At 47.2% G+C, this 27,192-nt stretch overlaps 1 long non-coding RNA gene across 1 annotated transcript; it reads right to left on the bottom strand.

Annotated features, from left to right (window-relative positions):
- Positions 1 to 294: 294 nt before the first annotated feature.
- LOC125945433 (uncharacterized) lies at positions 295 to 22,358 on the bottom strand. Its single transcript, XR_007466893.1, has 3 exons — positions 22,276 to 22,358; positions 6,135 to 6,215; positions 295 to 442 (listed from the first exon to the last, which is right to left on the bottom strand). It is a non-coding gene; the product is annotated as an uncharacterized LOC125945433 (long non-coding RNA).
- Positions 22,359 to 27,192: the final 4,834 nt, after the last annotated feature.

The following is a 27,192-nucleotide window of genomic DNA, read 5'->3' as shown; positions in this document are numbered from 1 at the left end:
AAACATTCGAGAGTCTACACTTACTACAGCTATATGCGAACTAGTGAAATGATGCAACTTTAAGAACACCTGTACTTGGCAATTAAGCAGTGCACGAAATGCATTTATGTTCTCTTCCACACAGCCATCTGAAATTATCTTGAGTGCTTCTAAAATTTAATGAAATCCTACCTGCAACATAATATAGCAAATACGTGTATCTAATTGTTGCTCTTCTACTTAGGAAAACGAGGGCATACGATGTCATTTATAAAGTAATATACGTTTTTTGTGGGTGTTTTTCTTGTTTTTTATTAACACGACGCCGCGCACATAGTTTTGATTGTGTCGTCACGAGCGGTATAGTCATTATACGCCTCCAGGCACTTCTTAAAAACTGGCTCGAAATTTTCGTCTACGCGATATGCTTCCACCTTCACGTGTAGCTCATACTTCTTTTCTCCTGTAGTAAAAAAAGAAACACATTAAATTCAAGAACTAAGAAATCGTAAGTACCATGTGAGTACACTGTCGTAGAAAAGTTATCTACGGGCGTTGAAACTTTTCCTTTGAATGGCTGTCAGTTAGAGTGGATATTATAGAAGGGCGCGCTCACTGCTTCTGACGCCACTCTAATGCACATTTCCATTTGTTTAACCTGATGTTCTTCACAGAAACAGAAGCAACCTTACAGTTCGGCCACTCATAGGTCAAATTGGGCAACAAAAGTGCGAAGTCTACGTGGTGTACACGAACAAAAAGACAGAAATTCCTTCAGCAATTCCTTCATCCCCGGAACACGTTTACTTCTGCCACAATGAAGACCATCATCTCGTTTTGATTTCCTGCTTTTAGAGCGTGGCTCTTAGGCGCCCGTTCCCACCTTCAGCGTCGGCGTTGTCCCTCGCCGTAACCGAGTGAACGAGCACAGGGAAGAATGAAAGAGCGAACGCGGAGCGCAGTGGGGGATGAAAGACGGCGATAGCGAGGAGAGCGCGAGGCATAAAGTGGAGGAGCAGGGTATGGCGAAAGCGTGAGAAGAAAAGTGTAGTGCCACTCAACACGGGCTTTGCGGTGACGGCCGCTACGAGATGGCGCCAGAGTAGCGCGCCGTCACCTGTTCACCGATGGCATGCGGCGAGGATGTCCTACGATACTATATATGAGGTCGCTGCATCAGCGGACGTCTTTTTGCGGCTGCTGTTGTGAATCGCGCCCACGCGTCACCCACTCCCTGCCTCTCGCAAACTCCCGATCAGCGAGGCAGACGCGCCCACACTTCGCTCCGTTTGCAACGTTCCGCACAAGACAAATTGGCCACGCCAGTCAATATACCGCGAAATGAAAACACGAATAGAGCTGCACTTAAATTTCGCATTAGCGAATGCCGTAATCGTCGGCGGATCGTTTTGTCATATAAGTGCGCTCACAGACTATACGGAAGATGGCCAAGATGCCAGCTGCTAGTGGGCTGTTGATTGTGGGCTGGGCTCAACGTAGAGAAATGTTTTGTTTTTGTAGTAAAAGTATGGAAAGATACATATTTGAAATACCATTTATTTGACAAGATTTATTTATAGGATATTTTAATAAAATTCCGAATGAGAAAACCTCGGCAGAAACGATCTAACGATAACTGCGTCGACGGTAATTCGTTAGCATTGAATCCATATAGCGACACAACGTATTGCCACCGTCGAAACGAGTTATGTTAGAGGCGTGTGCATCAGCGGGACTCGTCTTTCGCGCTTCCGTAAAAACACTCGGTGCCATGTAGCGTCGCCGCCTGGAAGCCTGGGGTGGCATGTGAAATGCAAAGCGCGCCGGTGCATGTGAATGTTGTTAAACGCGTAATGTGGCAGCCGGGATCATCTTTCGCGCTTCTTTCTGGACTCGCTGAGCCATTCAATGGTACTGCCGAGAAATCGGCGCGTGATCTCCGAGACGAGAAGCGTGGCACGTCGGTGCTTGCGAACGCTGACAATTGTTTCCTCGCTAGCCGCACACTCAGTCACACATTCTCAGTGGCCCATGTTGGCGACAGGTTCATTGTAGAGCGACACATACCCAGTGCATCCATGGCACAGCTCGCTAAAACGTTGGCGTTAAAGATGTTCATTGAAAAGCGGCACATACCGAGTCCATTTGTGGAGCCGCTTACTAATGCGTCGGATTGCTCTCCTTCGTAACGCGCGTTCGATTCCGCTTAGCATGGAATTTAACGGATCTTTTTTTTTTTTACCTCATTGTAGAGCGGCCCATTCTGAGTGGCACATGCCTACTTAGCCCAGTTCCCGTCAAAGATGGTCATTGAAGAGCGGCCAACCTCTACTCGCACACAGCTATGACCCAAGTTGGCACGAAAGAGGTTCATTGAAGACAAGCACTGATCCAATGGCATATACCACGTGGTCCAAGTCGGCGTCAAGTGTTTCTTCGAACAGCTAGGTACCTACCCAGTCCCGCATCCATATCGGCGTGAAAAGGGTGCGTTGAAATGCGGCACGTATGTACACGTCGCCGCATACTCAGTGACCCAAGTTGGACCGATGGTTGGTTTCGAACCCTGCTACCTCAGCACAGCAGCCTGATGCGCTGCCCATTCGACCATGGACTACCTTGTGACCATGTAGGCGGCAAAGTGGTTAGATACAAACATAGATAGATAGATAGATAGATAGATAGATAGATAGATAGATAGATAGATAGATAGATAGATAGATAGATAGATAGATAGATAGATAGATAGATAGATAGATAGATAGATAGATAGATAGATAGATAGATAGATAGATAGATAGATAGATAGATAGATAGATAGATAGCCCCCGGAAAGTACGGGATGTACTCTAAGAATGCTAACGCAATATATAAAATAGGTTTTGACTTGATCTTCTTCGTGATGTCCGGAACTTCGATTCAGTATGGGGTATTAACGCGTGTGGTGAAATTTGAAGCAGGTGGCCTCATGACATCTTGGGCTGGTCACTTCGATGCGCACTAGACCGCTGTCACCAGCAGCGTTGCCTTCGGCTGGTCGAAAGAGAGTACGCGGCTTGGGTGCGGCTTGTTCTTCCCAATCACTCTCTTCCCGTGTCGAGCCTATCGAGGGGTTTGCCGTGACTTCATCAGAGCACAGTATCGCGGCATCGCTGATGTCGGCGACAGTCAACCATAAAACAGTTCAGTGCACGAGTGTGTCTTAATAAACTCTTGTCTCATCGGCACATACGCAGTTTTTCCTGGCAGCATCGGGAGCTTTAGCAAGGCTCCGAGGCGAAATCGGACATTTAGAGTATTTACATATGGTCTCGCATCTACCACTACCTCCTACTGGAGCGAGTCACACGTCCTGCTTGCGTTCTACTCCTCTCCCTCTCAATTCGAGGAACGTCAAATATGCTTGACTCTGAGTCGGATGATGGAGATGACCAGTGGACGATACCATCAGACTCCCCGTGTCTAGTAGGTTATATTTATGCAAAACAGTAGGTTATATCAGTTTAAAACAAATGTAATGCTATACTGTGCTTAATGTCGCAGTTGTTTGGCCAAAGTTGTTTGTTTTTTGTTCAAAATGATCACACATTTTACTATGCGGTTCAAGTTTTGCTATTTGAAGACATTTGATTCAGGCAATCATAGGGGCATCATGCCTGTTATTGTTTCTTTTCAGTGCAATTTTGGTGAGATCGCCTTATACTCACCGTAATAAGTATGTACAGGTAGTGTAAAACAATCATATTTGCCATTTGAATCATTCAGTATAAGACACTCAACTACCAGCCCGTTGTGCCGGCAGCGTGAAGATTGAGATATCCTTGTATATACAGTTTCCTTACGCCATTCTTGAAGTAAACTGTTTTTCTGGGTTAAGCCGTCGGGGATGAAGCAGTTGACGCGTTAAGGGATTCTTCTTTTCAGCCTCGGCGAGTCGTCCCGAAAGTTCCGATTGGGCTCTGGCTCCAACTTCTCGACAATGCCAATAAAAGTGTAAGCTCAATAGGCTGTAATTAGGCTGTTTTAGCTTGGCGTTTACGCTACACTCTGCCCAAATCAGTGTATCACAACACTTTGAACACATCTGATCAACAAGAACGTTAGTGGGCTGGCGCACGTTCGTGCCAGCATGGGAAGTCATTACGGTGGTCTCGCTCCGCAGCTGAGCAGATAGAGCGAGGCGTGACGGTTCGTCCACATGGGTTCTGCGTCGTTTTGCAGCCAATCTCACAACGCGGTGCTCGCGCTTGGTGAGGACTCACATATCGAAAATGCAAAATAAGCGGTGTTCTCCGTGGTGCTTGACTGATTGGACGCCTAGTGAACGTATATGAACGTAATTAAATTACATTTATACTCCCAACAAAATAAATTTTGCAACCGCTTCTGGCTGTACTCGGCGCGCTTCCCTGACTAAGAAAATATTTGCCGGAACTATAGGAGGCAGCCAATGTGCAACATTATAGTGTTCCTGCAGAAGGAAGACAACACTGAATATACAGATTAGGTGTCACGTCCAGAAGCCGAACATCGCAGACCGCAGCGGGCGCACTGTTCCTGCGCAGTCGAGAATGTTGTATTTTTTCAACATCTTCGTGGAACAAAAGTTTGTGCCAAAACATTTTTAACATCGCAGGTCGCATGTAAACGTCTGTTTTTTTATTTATATTGCTTCAACTTTTCTTTCGTGCGTTCAGTAGCATACAAACTCGCCACTTGGTGTCAGCGACTGTGGCAGTCTGCCTTACACTATGAAATAAACGGTGTTAAGTCATTATTAGGGCACCACCACGGAAGTGCATGGCTCATACTAATATTACTACACGTCGCAATCATATTTCTACGCCATTCTAAGCGAAGAATGCAGACACAGCAACAATTGTCTTACGCACAAATCACCTAGTACCAACATTATCACTCTTCCTAATGCAGATTGGGCAGATTCTACGTATACGATGATTTTTTTTCCTTGTAGAGAGCTCCAAAAACAGCAAAAGCGTTGGCACCATACAGATTAAACACTTTATTCAACGGCGCTACAGAATTCTGGCACCCTGGATTGACATAGTGGGTGATCATTGTTCACCATAACGTTGTCAGTATTGTATGACTCGCTGCTTTTAGTGTTTTCGCACGTTAAACCTCACGTTTATCATGTTTTTCAGCGCTAATGCAATTTGTAGGACTTTTTACGAAATATCGTTCATTCTAAATGTATGCGTTTAGTAAACAGAAACTATTTCTTTTTTAACTAGGCAATGGTATAGTCGAGTTAGTTCTGAAGCGAACACTAAACGAGAATATCCGAACTAAGATCTGAATCCGAGCTAGTCAGTACGGCATCATTTTCCTTAAGGCAGGTCAAGCGTTGGAAGTAGTGCTCTGTTTGTCTTCTTCTGGCTGTCCGTGTCTTTCTGCGCTTGACCTGCCTTAAGAAAGAGAATATGCGGTCGAGCTATATCCATAGAGTTGTCGTCTAGAAGTAGATTGTTTCCTGTGTGACAATATATTACTTTGTTGCATTCAACATTGCCGCCGAAGCTCCTCGTGCTGCTCTTCCATTTGAACTGCCCGCAGAAAGATGAAGCGTTCGAACGTGAACTCTTTTATGCCGCTGTTATATCTTTTATAAAATATTTATTTAGCTCTAATACGTAGCTTACTGCTTGGCGACTGCAGGTGTTCTTGCGTCAATCGTCCTATGGCTCTGCTGGGGTTTTGGTGCGGCATCCCATATTTCAGGATGCCGCAAAAGCCTTCGCGGCCCTAGCGGGCGATGTTGGTTGTCGCTTCGACCGCAGTAAATACATAAACTGATGCCGCTTGCAGTGGCGGGATGTAGCGGTCGCTCTCGCGAGTCAGAAGCGTTCACGTCACATATAAGAAACACCACAGCCGCAACAAGTGCTGCCATTTTTACCTTTTATTTTCGCCGTTTGCTCGCTTACAAAAGCTCTATTTTCGTTACGAATGACCAATTCATTAGAACAAAAACCTATATTCTAATCTAATTTTACTTAGTATTTTCTTTAGGGTCTCTTTAATGAAGATTCTGCGCATCTGAACAGAGATGCATGAGAAATAATTTTTCCTAGTGCTGAAAAGAGAACCAGTGCCGACGTGAACAACTATACAAAAGTACAGAGAGAGCTTACCATTTGTAGTATTGTATGTAAATACACCGCATCCACCGTCATTGCTATAATAGATAAACGCCTTTACTAGGTGTGGTGTTCCTGAAAAGTGCAGTATACAAAATATTTTTTAAAAGGAAGTAAGAAAAATAAATACCAGTGACGCCGTTTTAGAACATATCGCCTTCGGAGATTAGCTTATATAAAGTTAGATCATTTCGAGTAACCAAAATTTCACGCATACAATATTGCACTATGAGCGTAATTACAACTATTTTTCTTTCTGTAGGTGATTTCTAATATACTGTAGAGCCAGCACGGCATAGTGAAACAAGACTATGTACATATGCTTGTTATGCATCTGCATAACACCTGCGCACATAGTAACATCAAAACAAGATAATCTTTTGCTAAACATATTGGTACTTAAGATACGAATAATTATCACGCATTAAGTTATCATCCAGAGCAAGAAATCAGCAATATGCACCAAAGTTATTTATAATAGGAAAAGCTCATCGATGAACTGCAGTTCGAATAGCGAAGGAACGCATGTGAACAGAAGCTGGTTCTTTTAAATCGTCAGTCGCCAACACACGAACACAGCCAACACATTACTCGACCGCTCCGGTATTCAGTTTAACACGTAAGCTAAAGCTCCGGCTATCGGTTGAAAAATTCGTTGCTGTCGCAATAGTTGTAAATGTTCTTCAGTTGGTGTAGCGGAAGGAAACTTTAGTTTTTTTTTTTTTTTCCTTTGTGCTACACACAGGAAGGGAGAGAAACAGAAAGGCAGGCAGTCTTCCCAGATTGCAGCTGGTTTGCAACTCTACACTTGGGGAAAGGCAAGCGGGCAGAAATGGAAAAGGAAAGGGAGAAGCAAAACAAGATGTGATTCGCGCACACACATAAGAGTGTTTACCACGAAATCAGGGGTGATGTTACGAGACTCTTCACTGAGAAAATACTCTATCTTGATTATAAACTCTGCACTACGAATAGATGAAGAAACGTAAGCACATTACCACAGTATTCATTATAACACAATTTTAACAGCGGAGCTGTTTAAGCGGCCCGTAATGTGTGCCGTCTACCACTACGTCGCCTAGCAACCACCTCGCGGAGCATCGCGCGCTATGCTCGGGAGAGAGACAGAGAAAATTAGAGAGACACAGAGAAACAAATTGTAGCAGCACCAACGAAGCAACGTGCAGAAGTGCTGCCGACGTCAACCGTGCTTCTCCGTTTGCCCGCATTAGCGCCGAACGCTCGCGGATGCGTGACTGCAGCAGGTGCCTCTGGCGGCGGCTCAGCCGAGCGCCCACCAGCTGCGCGCTACTGCGCATGCGCCGTGACGTCAACCCCGGCGGCAACACTACATTTGCTAGTAGGTACAGCGTTTGACCGCTGGCGCCACGCTGCGCCGCTCGCGCGTACCGCGTTTCTAGGTGGTTTCTTTCGCCGAGGGCGCTCGAACGCAATCATATGGTTCGCATAAATGCAGCCCTTCCAAGCGTGGCTGTATGGCTGTGTGTGGATTTGTTTTGTCATGTATGTATATATGTAACACAACTAATTTTCGCATATAACTACTAATATTTCCATGCAATAAAGAAAAAAAGTGGCTGTATGGCTGAGTGGTTACGGCGCTTGCTTTGGGATCGCGCGTTCGCTGGTTCGAATCCCGCCCGGGCTAGAATTTTCTTTCTTAATATCACGTTTTTCTTTTTCTTTTTTTCCTCTCTGTTTGCCAGCGTGGTCGTTTGAACCCCGGTGCCACGGCGGCAGCCGTGGTACCGGGCGCCGACGCGAAGCGGCGGTCGTTGGGGTGTTGCCGAGCGCAGCGTAGCAACACCCCAAATAAAAAAATACTGCTCCAGTCAGGTAGACTGCTCCCTCCCTGATAGTGAGATTATATTTGGATCATCAAAACAGTGATGCGTTTATAATACCACCGATCCCAACAGCAGGCTAGTCACCACCAGCCCAGCGTTTTCTCCGTCAACGCCTTCTCCGTTCCAACGGCGGCGGCTACAAACATGGTACGCCAACCCGGCGTGTAGTCTGCTGCGCGCCGCCCGGCAATGTGCATAGCTTTCGCCCCATTTCTCCTACGTGTGCTCGGACTGCAAGTACTTCGCGAGGCATTGCCCGATGCCAGGGGCCACGAGGAAATGCTTATAGACCTGCACCATGTTTGTAAACAGCGGTAGGCACCGTCGATATATTTTAGGCCCTATAGCGACGTCGCGTAGGCTCCGCCCAACGTTTGGCTCCGCCCACGTTCGCCGCCACCGCTTGCACGCGTGGATGGCGCATTTTTTTTTTTTTTTTTTAATGGGGCGGGGGAGCTCAAACCACGATTTCATTATGAAGCAAACAGTAATGGGGGCGCCGGATTAAGTTTGACTACGTGAGACTCTTTAATGTGCACCCAATGCACGTTCTTGCATCTCGCCCCCATCGGGATACGGCCGAACGAGACGCTAGGCCTAGCTCGTTGACCGCCGCAGTGACGGCCGACAGCGCTTGCGGCCTGGCCTGCTGCTCATCATTGTGCGCTTATTTTCGACAACACGATTAACGTGGGCTTAAATAAATCGGTTTTGTCGGTGTCGTTGGTGCGAATAACAAACGAAACGTAGTACTTGCAAGCCAGCCGAGCCGCCTCGCTGAGACGGCCGGTGCTTCGGTTTCCGTCTGCCAGACGAAATGCCGTCGGGTCGTTGCTGCGGATCGCGCCAGTGGTTTAGTACTGGGCGCTGCTTTACGAAACATGCGCAAATTCGAGATGGGTTTTCTATTAAGAACTATTTTATGTTAAAAACAAGCTGTACAAGATTTCTACGTCGCCGAGAGCGGCGATAGAAGCGATCGCCTCGGTGATGGGACCGGCAAGGTACCGGCCCTACGGCGACGCCGCCTGTGTAGGCCCGCGCAATGTGAGCTAGTTGTTGTACGCGGCCGTCCGATCGCTCCAACTCGGTACTAACACTGTACATTTTGTTTCGCGCTCGAAATTTAACTGACACGTTTAGGCGCATTTATGACTTCCACACTGCAATAAACGCAACTGTATACCCTGCTGCCTGCGTATGTGAACGTGTGATAGGATATTTACACTGCTGGTGGCTCAATTCTTTGAGATGAAAACAAATTCGAATGTGACGTGTTTTGTGGGGCATCTGCTCGCTCGACCTACATTCAAGGCTAATACTAATCTAGCTTTCCCGCAGTGCGGCAAGCAATTATAATGGCACGCTAATAAGGATCCTAAGATCGTATATGATCCTAAGATCGGCTAATGCACGCCAATCAAAATGAAAGAGAAGCTTAACGGTTACGAAATGTTTTGCGCATAATGGTGATCTGGTATCATAATCCAACTTTCGCTTTTTACCCCGGCAGCCCATTGCTTGCAACTGTTTTCATCAACAGGAAACCTATGAAAACTTTAGTCTCTTGCGTATTTCGACGCAACTCAGCTCATCCACATACTGCGTTTCTTTCATTGTAAAATCATAGAATAAAGACCTCACAGATGGAACCGCACAAACACCCGCGAAACCCAGCGGCTGCTGTGGTAGGCGCGACACGGGCGGCGGCTCGGCGGCGGAGTGCCTACCAAGCGAAACTAAATTCCGACGACAGCGCCACCGCATTTTCGTGACGTAGCGCCGTGGTGTATGTCTATACACTTCGTATAACTTTAAATCACTTGGCATTACTTCGTATAACTTAGCATCACCTCGTATAGCCAGAACCAGCTAGGAACTGATCAGCTCTGCTGTGTCTTTAGGCTTGCGCTAGTAATGCAAGCTACCCTAATTTTTTTGCTTCTCAGTTTAACGAAATACAATGACAAGTATGTCCAAATACAATTACATATGGCGGCCTCAAACAGGTTTCCATTTAAGTAACATAAGGCAGTCAAGCGACCGTAATAGGACATCTTTCTACGCTTGTCACCAACAATTACTGTAAGACATAGTGTAAGCACTATTAACGTATTTGGTCGTTTTCATTTGCACATAGCCATCATCACCTTCCCTGTTCTTCTTCGCGCATGAGCTGGGGCGTTTCCTTTTTGGAATAAAAAGCAGTTGACAGCTTGGTCGGTCTCAGTCTTATAATATTTAGTTAAATTGCATTGAAACAACGCAACTTCGCCCGCATTTTTTTTTCTTGTCAATTAAGATGACAAGAAAGTTTGCAAATAATGCATTGCGGTAGCGCAATGCCTCTAGCGTAGCACTACTGAGCTCGACGTCGCGGGTTTGGCCATTTCCGCGATGGCGCACTTACACGGGGGCAAAATGGAAACAGGCTGGTCCTCTCAGATTTAAAGTACGTTGAAGATCCCCAGCTAATCAATATTAATGCGGAGTCCCATATTATGGGCTGCCTTATAATTCGGCCGTTATTTAAATACGCACGTACGCCAACTAGAGCCATTCCTTGTGCACCCCAACAAGTTGGTGCTTCATTCCTACTAAAATCAAATATTTAGAAAGCAGTGGCTCACTGGTATTGCGTTAAAGGAAATATTTTGTTTTTGTTTGCTTGCGACCTCTCCTTCCATCTTTTCTCGGGAAATCCCTACACAGCTTTATTGAAGAGTATCGCTTACAAGAAACATCGTACAATACGTACACACATATCTTTTTAACATTTTAATTTGCTTTGATTTGAGATGTGCTTTGATCTATAGATTTCAATAGAACTCGTTGCAGCCCAATATTAAATATTATGACGTCTCTGTTGTGGGCGTTTATTACGCCCACAATATGTTTTTTTTTTGTGAAATGTGCAGCCTTGTGTTAACGAGTGGGAGATATTATCTTAGTCTATGGCTCGAAAATGTTGGACGTAATTACCATTGCATTGGTTCCTACAGCGGGTAACAATAATTGAAATGCGATTTCAAACGCAAACCTTCAGGAAGTGTAGTTTTAAACCTATAAATATCCGCTGAAGAAAGTTCTCTTGCAACAGTAGGCAAAAACTAAAGCCCGATAATATTGTAGGCCATTAGCTTACTGAAGTTGAAGTCGTGTTTTGTGCTGTGTGAAGTCAGCTGGTGGGCTCAACCGCTAAACTGTACGCTTAGTTCCTTCAACACACCTGCACACCCTGTTCTGTTACTTAAAATCCATGTGAGTGTACACATTTTTTGCAGCACTACGTGGACGTTTCTAGTAGTTTTGTTGCTTTGGATACGTTGAGCCTGGTGAACCAAAAGAAGCCTTCGGGTAAAGAATAGCGTAAAAAATACACGGGGCGACAAATATGTAATATCTAATTATTCATGTCTATTTGGCCTTAGTTTTTTAAAGGTAACTTTACTTTGAGCAAAAATACATTTATATGCCACATAATTGTATTCGAAGATTTCATGAATTATTCAATTTTCTTAAAATCTCACTCATGCTCTAATTTACTCAGCTGCGGCAGACAGCTCTAGCCACGCCAGAAAGCGTGTTAGAGGCCTATTTGATATGAATTATTACATCAATGCATATTTGTTTTCCAGAGCAACCTATTTTTGAAGGGCTGAATAGCTTGAAACCTCCCTTAGAACGCCTAGAAGGCCCGCGCAGAGCAGTGCAAGAAAGGCAGAAATATTTATGGTACTTTGCTTCATTTATAAAAAGCACAATAATGTTTAACATGATTGTTTGAGGATGAACAAATGGCCTAGTCGGTATTTTGTTGTGAGACACTAAGCGCTAGAGACTTGAGGAATAGGGGCGCTTATATGTGTCCTTTATTTTTTTTCGGGGGGGGGGGGGGGGTGGTCTCGTAGTCCCGGCAGTGTAGTTTTCCATTTACCATTGCCTTCATCGTGCTCGTAGTTAGGAGCGTCATCTCACGATGTCATCAGTTCATCATCCTCCGCATAACGTTAGTCGGCTCAGCGCTCAAGTCACAAAACAAGCTCACCAATTTGCTAACCATCGCAGCGAGCACAGCTTCAAGGCGAAACTTGGCGAGATGATGAGAGGAAACATCTTAGCTTTGCAACATAAGGCTACAAAACCGACCAACTACTGCTGCAAATTATGCATTATTTTCAACATTTCTTTCTTTGACATGCGTGCTCCGAATTTTTAAAAAATCTCGCAGACATAATACCCGCAGTAGCAAACCGAATAACTGGCCTTTATGCGTATTCTTCCAATACATTGGATGCTCTATTTTACTGCTAGTTGGCGTCTTCAGAGAAGCATGAAGCTTCGCAATAGTCAAATAAACATAACAAATTGTTACACCATGATCAAACATATGATTATTATTAACTGAAAGGTAAAATAATGAGAATACTGCGAGACAGCTGTTAAACTTCGACGGTTTATTTTGCAGGCCACGCGCTGAACAGAATGACGCTGGCCACGATGATGAATATATACCGATGAAGAAGATGAAGGGGAAATATATTGCTCACACAATTAACCCACCGCAAGGAAGCGGCCAACCTGGCCGGTGGTTATGGCGGCGAACGCCGTATGAAATGCTTTAAACGTGAAACATACACAATCTCTGTGGGACGGCAGCGGCCGTCCAAAGGCGTAACAATGGGAGTGACACGATAGTTAACAGGCGAAGTCTGTTCCCGAACAGTGTAGGGCCCGATAAAACGGGACTGAATTTCCCGCATAACCCAGGAGCGCGAACTGGAGTCCCATGCAACTCTTCGTCTCCAGGGTGGAAGGAAATAACACGGTGGGATGCATTATAGCGAGTTTTGATCTTCTTGAGTGGCGTCGGTGTTGAGGCGGGCGCGTTGGCGACACTGGGCGATGCGCGAAACAAACTGCTCACACATTGATGTGGACGAGGGCCCGGGGACGCCAAAGAAAGAGACGTCGAGGATAGTGGTCGGTTGACGATCATACACAAGGAAAAATGGCGAGTACCCCGCAGTGCGTTGGACGGCCGTGTTGAATGCGAAGGTGACGAATGGGAGAATGACATCCCAATTGGTGTGGTCAGGGTTGATGTACGTTGATATCACGTCGGACAGCGTGCGATGAATGCGCTCTGTGAGGCCATTAGTTCGAGGGTGGTAGGTGGAAGTCGTTTTATGGATGGTATTGGACGCACGGAGAACATCGTCGAGAAGTTTAGACAGAAAGGACTTACCCCGGTCACTCAAAAGGACACGTGGGGCTCCGTGTCGTAAAAAGATGGTTTCCAAGAAAAAGGATGCAACCTCCGCTGCGGAACCGGAAGGTAGTGCGGCTGTTTCAGCGTACCGTGTCAAGTGGTCTACAGCTGTGACAATCCATCGTTTACCGCCAGCCGATAAGGGTAGTGGACCATACAAGTCGATACCAACTACTGCGAAAGGAGCTTCAGGACACGGGACAGGTTGTAGCAGTCCAGCCGGAGGTGAGGTCAGTCGTTTGCGGTGTTGGCAGATCGAACAGGAAGCCACGTATTTTGCTACGCTTGTTGCAAGTCCAGGCCAAGAGAAGCGGCTGCGGATTCGCTGATAAGTTTTATGGAAACCAAAGCGACCGGCAGTGGGGTCGTCGTGAAGGTCTCCCGTATCTGGGCCCGAAGTGATCGGGGAACGACAGGAACCCAACGGTGTACTTCGGGATGAAACACGTACCGGTATAGCCTTGAACTTTCGATGTTGAAGTTCTTCAACTGCCGACGGAAGCCATGCGTTATGTGTGCGAGATGATCCGCGAATACGTTCCATAACGGAATGGCAGTAGGAGTCACTACGTTGGCAAGATACAAACGTATAAGAATGGCTGGATGGGAGCCAGTCGACAGCTGCGAGCGAAGGAAATGCAGAAAACACGACATGCGGTTTGCTCAGTGGAAGGTGGTAAGCAGACAGCTTTTGAAGACGGTGGTAGAGGTCAACGAGAGTTAGAGAGCATCGGCATCCTGGTGTTTCGTTCTAAACTTGTAGATGACGTCGAAGGCGTATTGTTCGGCGGAGACGTCCCGTTAAATTCTTTAGCATCGCCAACCATGCACAAGGCGTGGTGATCAGTAACGACCATAAAGTGGCGGCCGTGCAGATAAGGACGACATTTTTGGACGGACCAAACAACGGCGAGACACACTTGCTCGGTGATCACATAATTTTTTCTGCAGCTGTTGGCGTGCGACTTGCGTATGCGACCACACGTTGTTCGGAATTTTGCTGATGTTGCAGAAGAACAGCGCCGATGTCGTGGCCGCTGATGTCAGTATGTAGAAGAGTGGGTGCGGTGTTGTCGAAATGACAAAGCACAGGTTCGGACGTGAGGGCACGCTTGAGAGCGTGAAAAGCAGTTTGGCATTCGTCCGACCATACGTAAGGAGCTCCAGAAGGAAGTAGTTGATGGAGCGGCGCCGCAATGGTGGCAAAGTTACGTACGAAGCGCCGGAAATACGAAGCTAAGCCAAGTAAGCTACGCAAGTCTTTGGCTCGTTGAGGCCTGGGGAAGCTCAGGACAGCGGTAATCTTAACGGGGTCAGGGCGAATGCCCTCCTTGCTTACAAGGTCCCCGAGTACTTTAATGGTTTTGCTGGCAAAGTGTCACTTCTTTGTATTCAGCTGAAGGCCAACAGCTGAGAGGCATGTCAGGACTTCGTCAAGGCGCTGCAAGTGCTGATGGAAGGTTGACGAAAATATGACGATGTCGTCAAGGTAGGATAAGCAAGTCTTCCACTTTAGGCCCCGTAGTACAGTGTCAATCATCCGCTCAAATGTGGCGGGAGTATTACACAGGTCGAAAGGCATTAGGTCAAATTCGTAAAGTCCATCGGGTGTGGCAAAGGCAGTTTTTTTCTTGTCTGCTTCGTGCATGGGGATCTGCCAGCATCCGGAGCATAGATCAAGGCTGGAGAAGTACTCCGCGCCTCGTAATGAATCTAACGCATCATCGATTCGCGGCAGTCGACATACATCTTTGCGGGTTATTTTGTTCAAGGCACGGTAATCGATCTACGCAAAATCGCACTGAGCCATCTTTCTTACGCACCAAAACGACAGGTGACGACCAAGGGCTTAAGGAAGGGCGAATTCTGCTTCGTTACAGCATGCCGGCAACGTGGATATCGATAATCTGGCGTTCGGCGGAAGAAGCGCGATATGACCGCCGGCGCACGATGAAAGTTCCATCTGTGTATATGCGATAAGCCGTCGCACAAGTCTGTCTCAGAAGACGAGAGTGCACATCGAAGGAGCCTTTATGCTTGGATAACAACGCCAGTAACTCCTCCGTCTGCTGTGGTGTTAGATCGGTGCTGATTGCACCAGCGAGAACAGAAGCAGAAACCGCATCTATAGCTGTGGGTGCTTCTGAAACAGCAGTAGTCAAGGTAAGCACAGATACATGCTGAGTGTCGAAGACGCAAGTGACAACAGCGCCTTTAGGAAGTAGTACTGGCTTAGTGGTTGTGTTGTGTACAGCCAAAGACGCCGTGCCGTTGGTGAAGCGCACAAGGCTGGGGGCCACAGCAATCCCTTTCAATGCGCAACGGGCTGACGGCACAACTAAAACGTCACCATCGGTGATGTCCGAGTTAAATACAAGAAGCTGTTCGTGGCCAGGTGGCACCATACAATCGTCAGTAGTTCGTAAGCGAAGGCGCGGTTCGGGCACGTTGTCGGAATTGTCGGTCTCTGTCAAGTTAAATGTTCATGGCACGAGATGAAAGCAGATGCCGAAGAGAGAAAGTCCCACCCTAGTATAAGCATTTGTGGCGCATCCCGTGAATCGAAACTCGAACGGTGCATTGCGCCGATGGCGCCGATACAACATTATTTGCACCACGTAGAAGAGCTCCATTGTACGGTGTAGTAACTTTGCGTAGACGAGAGGACAGGTCAGCGTGAATCATAGAAATAACTGCTCCCGTGTCAATCAATGTTGGAGCTGGTACACCTTGTACACACACTAATAAAGTATTGGCCGGGCACGCTGAACGAATTGTAGTCTCTGCCAGCCATGCAGCTTTCGCTCCAAAAACTGCACCTTCTAGTTTTCAGATCGGTAGTCAGGAGTGCGGGTGGCCGGTTGCAGGGCAGTGTTGCCAGGTCGGACAAGGCAGTGTAGCCCAACATTAGAGAAATTGTAGCCCAAATGTAGCCAAACACAAAAAGAGAGAAAAATATTTTGTAGCCAAACACAGCCATTTTTATTTGCAGTTTTATTTCTATATAAATTTTCACATTCAACTACCGGAATCCTTTTTTGCACAACCCGTTGTTACCAAATGTAGTTGCGCCATGACGGTCGACATCATGGTTGCACACAACGCATTTTGGTTGGCCCCGGAAGCTCTCAAGTTCCAGCGAATCGCTGCAGAGGGCGAAATCATGGTGCTTTTATTTTATGACAGATATTCCTCAGATATTATTTTTAGTTATGTACAGGAATAATAACTACGATGTCTTCTTTTTAGCTCACGTGAAGGCAAAATAATTTTCAGCATCATTGAGCTCTCACGTGACATCTGCCTATGGCGTCGAAAAACTTCAGCTGTCCAGCGGTCGGCGACGGTGACGCACCCACGGCTCCTTTTTTAGGAGCCAAAAACCAGTGTTTCGCGTTATGATATCTCACGTTATTTGTCGCATCATCCTATCTTGTTTTCTCGTTAACTAGCTTGGCTCGGGTTACCTGGGGCACACTCTATATAGTTTCCATTTACATCAACCTGGCCGTCATCTTAGGTCCATAGCATGCCAAGAACATGCGTTAAAAAGAAGAGAGAGACAACAGATGCCACTCGCTGTCTCAATCGATGAAAGTGAAGCTTTAAACGGTGGTTGCTGCACAATACGGCACTCCAGTGTTAGAAGCGAGCAGTGGTTTGCGTTGACGAGCACGTCCCGAACGTAACTCACTCGAAATGGCAAAAGCCGCGACGGCTCACAAAGAGCAAAGGTAAACGACAAATGGATAACAGTGGTAGTCTTGTGAAAACCGGTTACTGTCAAAAAGCAAACCATGTTGATATGCTAATAATAATAATAATTACCGGGTTTTTTGTGCCAAAACCACGATATGATTGGGAGGCATGAAGCAGTGGCGGACTACGAACTAATTTTGACCGCCTGGGGTTATTTAATGTTCACATAAATCTAAGTAGACGGGTGTTCCTACATTTCGTCTCGATCGAAATGCGGCCGCCGTGGCCGGGAATCAAGCCTCCGTCCTCTAGCCAGCACCGCGACACTTCGCCTGCTAAGCTAACATATTGGGTGATGCTCACGTGACGTGGCGCACTGATGGCATTGTGGCAAACATGTTTCGATATTAGCACAATAGATACCTGCATCTGTCACGTTACTGGCAAACCGCCAATAGGTAAACGCACCAGGACCCACTTTGGGCTCGGGGTCTTGCTCCCATTCCTTTTTATACTTTCTCACATACTTGGTCCACTTCCCCATGGTTCAATTCTCCTCTCCGAGGAGGATTCAATCTTCAGTCTAACCTATGCAAATGAACCTCTATTGTAAGCACAAACAAAAATTCATCCAGCAGGATAAGGAAAATGACAGTAAAGCTTCGCGTGAGAAACGTGGAGTAGGTCGAAAGCTGCACCCGGCGCGATACTTCACCCAGAAGACATGGCTATGAACACACTGGAGCGTGTCATCTACCCGTGCTTCGTTCATGTCGGCGCCACGATCACCCGACCCTATTTTATTGCTCTCTGAGCATAGTGATGTTAGTGCAGCGTACTGTGAAAAAGCCTCTACTTCCAGGTTCATTGCGATGCCCGGGAATCGGGCGTCTCGTGGTGAAGCGCGAGGTAAGTTTAAGTACATCAAAGATCAAAGCCACCGGTTGAGACAACGGCGCAGAGAATGGAGGGGGAGGGGAGGGGCGGAGGGCATCTCGTGCACGCACACACGCACAGGTGCGCCTGCCGGCTCAGCCAGCTAAAACATAGCTTTTGAGATTCGTTTCTACTCGATCAGAGCCCCTCTGGAGCGTTGATTAGGGCGCCGCTTATAGGCCAAACAAAACCAAGTCACAGATTTTCAGTAGCCCAAATATAGCCACATAGCCAACTCGTCCAAGTCGACGCCAAAATATTTTTTCCGTAGCCCAATTTGGCTATATATAGCCAAACCTGGCAACACTGTTGCAGGGGTGATGTCGAGCGTCGGAGAGGCGAGGGTGAGCGGCGGCGCCCTGGGCGGTAGTTGCAAGGCGCTTCGGGATTGGGAGGCGGAGAACGTGAGCGTGCGGAAAGCCGGCGCTGTTAGGGACTCGAAGGAAGCAACGGGTGTCTCTCGTAAACATCTCAGCCACTGCGTTCATCCTGTTGTCGTCTTCGACAAAAACGCGATATGTGCCCGCGAATACCGCAATAACAAATGGGGCGGGGTGTAGGTCGGGTAAGGTAAAATGCTGGGGCAGGCGTATGGACTCATGGAGTGCCAGAGTCGCCAGATGGTATGAGGTGCCAGAGTTGCAGGAGGCGCCGTCTGAACGAACGCTGGTTGCATAGCCGCAACCTGAGCATACAAGGTCGATGTCGAAAGAGGGGCACAGCTCGCAGCGCAGGCTCCTCTTTGATGATGTCGCGCAGACCAGGAACCGAAGCTTGAGGCTGAAGAACTAGAGGACTGAGCATGCCATACACTTGAAGCTCTTCGCGTGCGAGAGTTCGAATCAGCATACGCAGGTCTGTATCCGAAGAAGGAAGCGTGTCACAGGTGACAGGTTGTAAACGAATGGCCTGCAGTGCTTCCAGATGTTGGAAAGTCGCGATCACATCGGTAATGGTATTGGGATTCTTAATCGCCAGTGCGCTGAACGCGACGTGGGCAATGCCCTTGAGGATATAACGAACACGATCAGATTCCGTCGTGGTGGCATCAACACGGCGACAAAGGGCGCGTACGTCCTCGATATAAGAGTTGTATGCTTCCCCGGGAAGTTGCATGCGTCCATCAAGCTTTTTCTTGCCGACCTCAGAGCGGACGTTTGGGGCGCCGAAAATCTGCTGAAGCTGGTGTTTGAATGCCGCCCAGTCAGACAAGGAGCTCTCATGGTTAAGAAACCAAGTCCTGGCAACGCCAGTGAGGTAGACTGACGTTGCGAAGCTTCTGAAAATCATCCCACCGGTTAGACTCACTCACTCGGTAATAATTGTCCAGCCAGTCGTCAACATCGTCACTACGAAGGCCAGCGAACATGGTGGGATCGCGCTGCTGCGTGCTGACGGTCCATGAAGGAACGGCCGGTGGGGCAGAGACGGTGACGCTGGAGGCTCCTGGCGGATCTTCTTGGGGCATGGTGGCGCAAAGGCGGAGCAAGCGGCGACCTGAACGAAGCTCCAGGGAAATTCGAAGTCGCAGAGGCCCAAGGGATCGAGCGCAGCCTCCACCACTCGCGAGAGGTACGAGGACCGATAGCCCGCACCTCCACCACTTGCGAAACACCTGTTAAACCTCGACGGTTTATTTTGCAGGCCGCGCGCTCAACAGAATGACGCTGGCCATGATGATGAATATATACAGATAAAGAAGATGAAGGAGTAATGTAATGCTCACAACACTTTGAGGGAAAATAATCTAAACCATACTTCTGGAAAAACATGATTAAACTCAGTACAAATGCGGCTTAAGAATAGCCATTTAATTTATCAAGGAAGCTGTTCAACATTTCTTGTATTAACAATATCTTTCTACATCTGCAAATAAATAGTGAATTTTCAATGAAATAAATATATTCAACGTAGCAGTAGCGCACCCAGCATGTCTGCCAGGGGGGGGGGGGTTGACAGTTTGCCAATACCATCTAAACAGCACTAATTTCGATTTCTTCACAGGAAATTGTCAAAAATGCGCTTTTTGCGAGTGTGCAGACGATTGCGCGTCTTACATTTTAGTTGCAGTACTCAAACACGTAAGGAAACAAAAGGGGTTAAACAAAAGGGGGGGGGGGGGGGGGTTAAGTCGGCCTCAGGAATCCCCGAATCCCCCCCCGTGGGTGCGCCACTGCCATGTAGCGTAAGTACGGCTTTTCTGACACAATAATTGCGAATTGCATAGTCAGATTGTGCTTCGCCTTCAAAACTGCAAGGATAACTCTCATTGCGTGGTGATTTACGACTTGTCACGAGGATCGACAAGCCGAAAGGTTGCCGAATTAGGCTTGTTTCACAACAATGATGTTATGAAGGACTAATTACCGATACGACATTTGTTGGCCTTATAATCCGGACTTTTACAACAATGAAACTAAAAAATTTTTCATACTAATTTAGGAGCAACATGCGGCACGTGGGCGCCATTTATAGTCCAAAGGAATAGTTAAAAATGTTCTTTCTGGGGTTTTACGTGCCAAAACCAGTTCTGATTATGAGGCACGCCGTAGTGGAGGGCTCCGGGTTAATTTTGACCACCTGGGGTTCTTTAACGTGCACTACAACGCAAGCACACGGGCGTTATTGCATTCCGCCTCCATCGAAATGCGGCCGCCGAATAGTTTAAAATGGAAACATGCTGCAACGAGCGAAATGACCATGGCTAGATGCTGTATTGACGTCACCAGTGCGCAGCCCATAACACAGCCGTTGACGGCGCATGAGTCGAGGACTGATCGGTTACACTTTTTCGGATGATACTCTGAAATTGCATCAGCATACGGTGGTCAAAGACCTTGAATAACAATTTTTGCATTGAATGCATAATGCAAAATGATCGAAGATGAAAATGCCGCCGACGCACTAGACAGGCTCTCTGTACACAAGTGCGTGTTGGAGTGCACTACCTCTATTGCTATGGGTGTTAGGGGTGTATAATAATGATCTTAACCAAATCAAAATGCGCACAATTCAGTTGCACCGCTCAAACTTTATGCGAGAGTCATTCTATGCTTCAGAGAAGATAGTGGTGTTCGAGTAGACCACTATGTGCAAACTTATTCGTGTCGTGTTCTAATTAATTGCACAGGTCAGCCTCGCTGTGAAACTGGCGACATCTTTGATGAATTATACAGCGAAACTGTCTGTGGCTAGGATCCCGGAATTTTTTCCCTTCCGTCACGTCGGCAGAAAACCTAGGTGGGCCAATTCCGGCAGCAGTGCAGGGCCAGGAGCAATGGCTCATACCCCCGAAGGAAGAGGCGTCAAGCGAACATGCAGCTCAGATTTCGTTTCAATACGGAGCGCATAAATATAAGAAGCCGTCAAGCCACATGATTGCTGACGAGGCGCTTGTGTCATACATAACTTTGAAGAGGTATGTGTTTAAATCTGCAGCTTTTCCGACCAACCACCGTCACCGCAGTGTATTGGCCGTGATATTTTTCTTTACACCAAGTGAGTAAGTAAGGAAGTCGCCAAGATACTCGAAGGAAAAGTACTTGCTCATCACACCATCACCTGGTTCCCGGTCCATGTAGGGTCGAAAGTAGGGGGGCTTGTCAGCGCCAACGAATTGGCCCATGCTCAGGCGCAAGGTCTCGCTTGCCGCTCCGGGCTATCTGGGGACGGCGCACCGGGCGAGGCTGGCGACGGGTCTGGTCCGATGGTGGCGGAGACGGAACCCCCCCGCTTTAGGGACATACTCTCCACCTTTAACGAAGTCACATAGCATTATCAACTTGCTCGCAGGGCATTTCCGTTGCCCCACCGAAACCTATCACGGCCTCAATCAGTTATGCTTAGGTTATTACAAACGTACTCGCATCCCAGCCTCTCGATCTATAGTCGTTTCGCGGAGGTCTCCCCTTCGTGTCCCGACTGCGGCGGATACAGCTATTTTAACCATATGCTCTGGGAGTGTCCCTCTTTACAGCACAACACGGACAAAGGGATCTCGCAAGACACATTTTATTCACTGATCAAGAGACATGACTGGTTCCATCACCTCAATGCAGTCCAGAAGGCCCACGATGTGGTGGTGAGGCTTGGCCTTCCCATCCCGACGTGGGAGCGGCCCGCGGTCCTCCCTCCATTAAAATGGGGGGTGACTACTTCAGGACCTCAATAAAGTTTACTATCTACCAACCTACCAAGTGAATAAGGCATGAGTATGATAACTAATTATATGTAATGATAATTACCAGCCCAATTAAATAAAACACATGTAATGCGATGTGTTACCCATCGGTTATTTCAGCTTGCATGAGGTGCGTTTATAAGGCATTGAAGAACAGCTGCAGAATGCTGCATGACTTACCTTCCCATTTAGAAATATTCATTGTTGGTAGCTGTGTATAAGGATCAGTTCCCAGTTCAGCACTAAGTTCCTGTGGTACTCTGGAATACAATAAACCATGGTACAAACATAATCATTTCGTACACTCCGACCTTTCCTCTTAAGGCAATAAAAAGCAATGGTACAATAATAACCTTCCCAATAGGTCTTATGTTTGATTGCTTGTATAGGTGTATTATACAAAAATTGGGCTCGAATCCGAGCTGGGAAGGTGGTTGGCTAGACAAGCTGGGGTATCACCTGATCCAATTGACCAATATGAAGTCACCTTGGACCTCTCTTTCACCTGCTGCTCGAATATTGGCGCTTCCCTTTCTGCCTTGGCCGCTCGCCTTTTCCATTCAGTCTGCGACAGCATACGCCGTTTTCCTCTTGGTCATTTCACGTGGCAAGAGCATTACATTACCCCTACGTATCATCCGCGTGCTCATGTTGGACGCCGTCTACTATGTGAAGTTTACCTGTATTGTCTCTCACGACATCCTGCTCGAGTGCGATTTCCTATCAAGTCAGCACGCTGCCATCAGCAGTCACGTCACCTGTTCGTTCTTCTTAATAGAGCATATTCCGGTGCTTTGTCTATTGGTAGCAAACTCTTAAACATTTAATGTTTTTACGTGAAGTGAGCGGTACGTCAAAGTATTTGCCCTTTGCGTCTCTGTACATTCACAGAAGGATGCCTTCGGCGCCTCGCTCACTATTCGCCTGATCTCATTCTTTGATTTTTCGTAGGTCCCATAAGGAGATCTCTATAATACAACACAAAATTACCAAAGCCCCGTCGTACCTTTCCATCCTGAAAACAAAAATAAATTTGAAGTCATTGTTAAACCAACAATCACATTACCGGCGCTTGCTCTTGTACACCGATACTCGTTACCACGAATGACTCAATCTAAAATGCTCACAACTGCCTGAACACGCTTTGCTACGAAGTCGCATGCGGCTCTACATGCGAACGCCAAATTTCGCAGCAAGCAAGAAATAAGCCGAAGTGTGAAATACCTGAACAAAAGGCAGGCTAGAATTGTACATGTTTTGGGGTTCATTTGATGCTTTATTATTTCGATTAGTATTGTTAGGGTTCTTCAGCCGTTTTCCCACCAACTTAGGTCACTGGTTTCTCCATGGTATGATGGTGAGAACGTCAGCCTGCTGCTTTGATGTGGGAACCGTATTTGAATCCAGACATCGGGCCAATTTGAATCATGGGTATGTGACATTTCTTATGTATCACTCAACTGTTGCACCTTTAACGCCAACTTGTATCACTGGGTATGTGCCTCCGCTTATTTGCCGCTCTTAATTTACTGAACCTCGTTCACCCCAACTGGAGTTACTTGGTATTCGAAACTAGGAATCCACCACACTTCAATGAACCTCTATCATGCCAATATGGTTAACTGTGTAAGTGCGACTGGGCATATGGTGCTCTTTAATAGCCCTGTTGCCCACCAACTTCGTAAAAGCGTCGATAACACTGGATAGATGTCACTAGCTATATGCTGCTTTTGAACGAAATTCTTTTACGCCGACTTCGGTCTTTATGTGGGTATGCTCCGTTTTTTAATTATCCTCTTTGACGCCAACACGGGCCACTGCGTATGTGGTGCCTCTAATAAAGCATTTAACTTTTTTGGTGGTGGTCGGAGTCGAACCTGCGTCATAAATACATAGACAATGTTGTCCGTACTTAAAGGGCCCCTAAACCACCCAGAGGTCGAAATTTAGTTGTGGTTTTGCAGTTGTGCACGAGTCTACAACGAACACGTAGCGGCGAGAATTTTTCGAAATGGTGCAGTAATAGCGGAGTTACACTCGTTTGATGATCGAAACACGGCCCTCGCTCGTTTCACTCTTTCCTTCGCTACTCTCCTCGTCGGCTAGTCTCTCCTCCTCGCCGAGTGCTCCTCCAAAGGTCACGTGACATTAATCGTCGCCAACGCGCTTCTGTCCACTTCCGGTTAAGGCACATTATGCGCTAGCAGCAAGTATACCGATGACTAACTGATCCTGCAGTTAACATTACGAACCCTCAGACTAACTTTGGTCGCTGAGTATAGGCAATATGTACATATGGGCCGCTCTTCAACGAACCTATTTTCACGCCGTCATGGGTCACTGTAGATGCGCGACTGGCTAGATACCGCTGTTCAATGAAACTCTGACGCCGACATGGGGCACTGGATATGTACAACTCGGTATGTGCTGGTCTTGAATGAACATGTTTGATGCCACCTTGGGTCCCTTTGTATGTGCCAGTAGGTGTGTGCCACTCTTCACTCTTCATGAACGTCTTGCACACCTGCCTGGGTAACTAGGTGTGTGCGACTGGGAAGGTGCCACTCTACAATGACGAACAATGACAAAAAAACACATATACCACATCGAAATAACCTGGCGATTCTTAGGACATACAGCCAACCTTTAACAAGAAAGATGATTCAGCGCACTAGATGTCACCATGTCTACGGTGACCTGGTTCACAGACATTGAAAGTCATAGCAGTGAACGTGTACCAACCTACGTCTCTTGGGCTGTCCTACGCGGTACACACAACGAACGGCGGTTCTTTCCACCAACTGGGGGATATACAACACTACAATCGAGGATTCAGACCTATCTTGATTGAACGTACGAGAAGTTTGTTAGTGCACTAAATGGAGCAAAATAAAGCAGCTAAAACTACATCGAACTCGTTCAATGGTCGACGTTGTGTATGAGAGGCTCCGGACAATGCGCCAAAGATCTGAGAGACATACTCGTAGGACATTGTCTGTAGGTGACATTCGCGACACTAGGCGAATGCAAAAACATATCCAAGGTCACCTGGACAAGCTAGACAGGAGGCAGTGGCGGGTCCTCTGTTCCAAACTTGACCTCGCAAAAACCGCTGTCAAGAATATGCAGCATTGTGCGCGGCCTGAAAACCCCACCCGACTCAACTGCATCCTTTCAGTTCATTTGCTCTACCCCGTAACAGCAGTGAGGTGGAGGTGGCGGAGACTTTCTGCTCCATGATCACTGCTGCAGTGGCACTCGCAACTTTGCCCTGAGCAGCACAGGACGTTTCAACGATAGTGAGCACTATTGAAGCGGACGAACATTTCTTGATGAACTATAGTTACTTGGGGCTTTGGCACTGGAGAACAAGTGGTCATCTCCTGGTCCTGACTTCGTCAGCTACGCCAAGTTAAAACATTTAGGTGACAAGGCAAATGTGTGCCTCCTTGCCATATTTAATACCAGCTGGGAAAGTGGCCGCCTTGAACCTTGCTGGAAGCCACCTGGTATTATCCCTGTTCTCAAGCCTGGCAGGTCTGCAACAAACTCTTATTGTTCGATTGCTCTTCTCAGTTGCGTGGGAAAGCTTATGGAGACAATATTATTGTGCCTCCTGGACTAGTTGCTGCTGAATATGAATGTCTACCTCCGCCAAAGTGGACTTCAGAAAGGCCCGCCGCAGCATGGACAACGTGATTAGCCTTGTCAACTGCGTAAAACTCATCAAAGCAGCACGCAACATCACTATCGACGTATTCCTCGACATCAAGGGAGCATTCGATAACGTGACTGACGAGTCTGTTGGAGTTGGCGGCCATATGTGCCACTGGATCTCGGACTACCTCACTGATCGCTCAGTCAACATCTACACAAAAGAAGGTGACACAGCTGCGCACACAGTGCATCGAGGGCCCTAGGACGGTGTCTTAAGTCCGACCTTATTCAACATCTCTCTCATTGGTCTGGAGTAGTGCATACCCACATTGATTGAAATCTATATGCAGACGACCTCTGTATATGCAGATTTGGTCTCAACTGACGTGTCCTATGAGTAACATTGCAGAAAGCTATCAACTCAATTGAAAACTTTCTACTCTCACATGGTCTAACGATGTCACCAGAAAAGTGTCGCCATTGCTGTCACTAAGCATGATATCCCGCGCAACACGTTAAAGGTTGCGCACTCTCCCATTCGGTACGCGTTAAGTCACAAGTTTCTGGGCGTGACAATTGACAGGCTAATAACATGGACACCCTCATGTTCAAATATTAAAGGAAAAACATCGGGTCGTACCCGAGCATCTTCCGTATGCTATCAAGCAACACTGGGGGCAAATGCTCTGCTACGAATGTATGAAGGCCTTCTGCGATACAACCTTCTTGTGCTACAGGGCATTTCTCATACCAACATAAAACCACTCGCTGTTGCGCAAGCAATAGCCCTGAGGGTGTGATAATGCGCTGCCTTAGCACAGTGCATCTATGCCGGCGGAGCCGTCATGGAAAATTCCTTCGTGGTCAATTGTCACTTTCGTGCATGGGTTCAAGAGCAAGAGAAATACACCCGGACCAGCGCTGACTTATTTTGCTCTAGAGCATGTGAACACCAACTACAGGGATCACCGTCGTATTTACACTGATGGCTCTGTTAGGCCTACTTCATCTGCCATTGGTGTGTGGGTTCCCGTCTGCGAGTATTACCATCTCTGTCACTCTCAGTCACCGTACTTCATCTACAGCCACTGAACTAGCTGCACTGCGGGCTGCTTTCAATTACATTATAGACCAGGCAGCTGAGTCTCGGGCCATCTTCACCGACTCAGAGCAGCCCTGCAGTCCCTGAAGTCCCCTCGCACGCAGGAACAACTCGTAATGGACATCAGATGCCTAAGCAACAAAGCCTGCGAACTGCATCGCAGCATTGTGCTGCAGTGGTTACCAGCCAATTGCGGAATACAAGGCAACGCCGAGGCTGACCACGCTGCCAAAGCTGGACACGACACTTCGAGAGAAAATGGCCCAGATGCCTATCTCTAGAAAATACACGGCGACAGCTGGAATCTGCACACGCTTGCGTTCCCAGCGATCACTTGG

The sequence above is a fragment of the Dermacentor silvarum genome, chromosome 5 (assembly GCF_013339745.2).
Source record: "Dermacentor silvarum isolate Dsil-2018 chromosome 5, BIME_Dsil_1.4, whole genome shotgun sequence".
In the NCBI taxonomy this organism is placed as follows: Eukaryota; Metazoa; Arthropoda; class Arachnida; order Ixodida; family Ixodidae; genus Dermacentor; species Dermacentor silvarum.
This window is presented reverse-complemented; position numbering and strand designations above follow the sequence as displayed.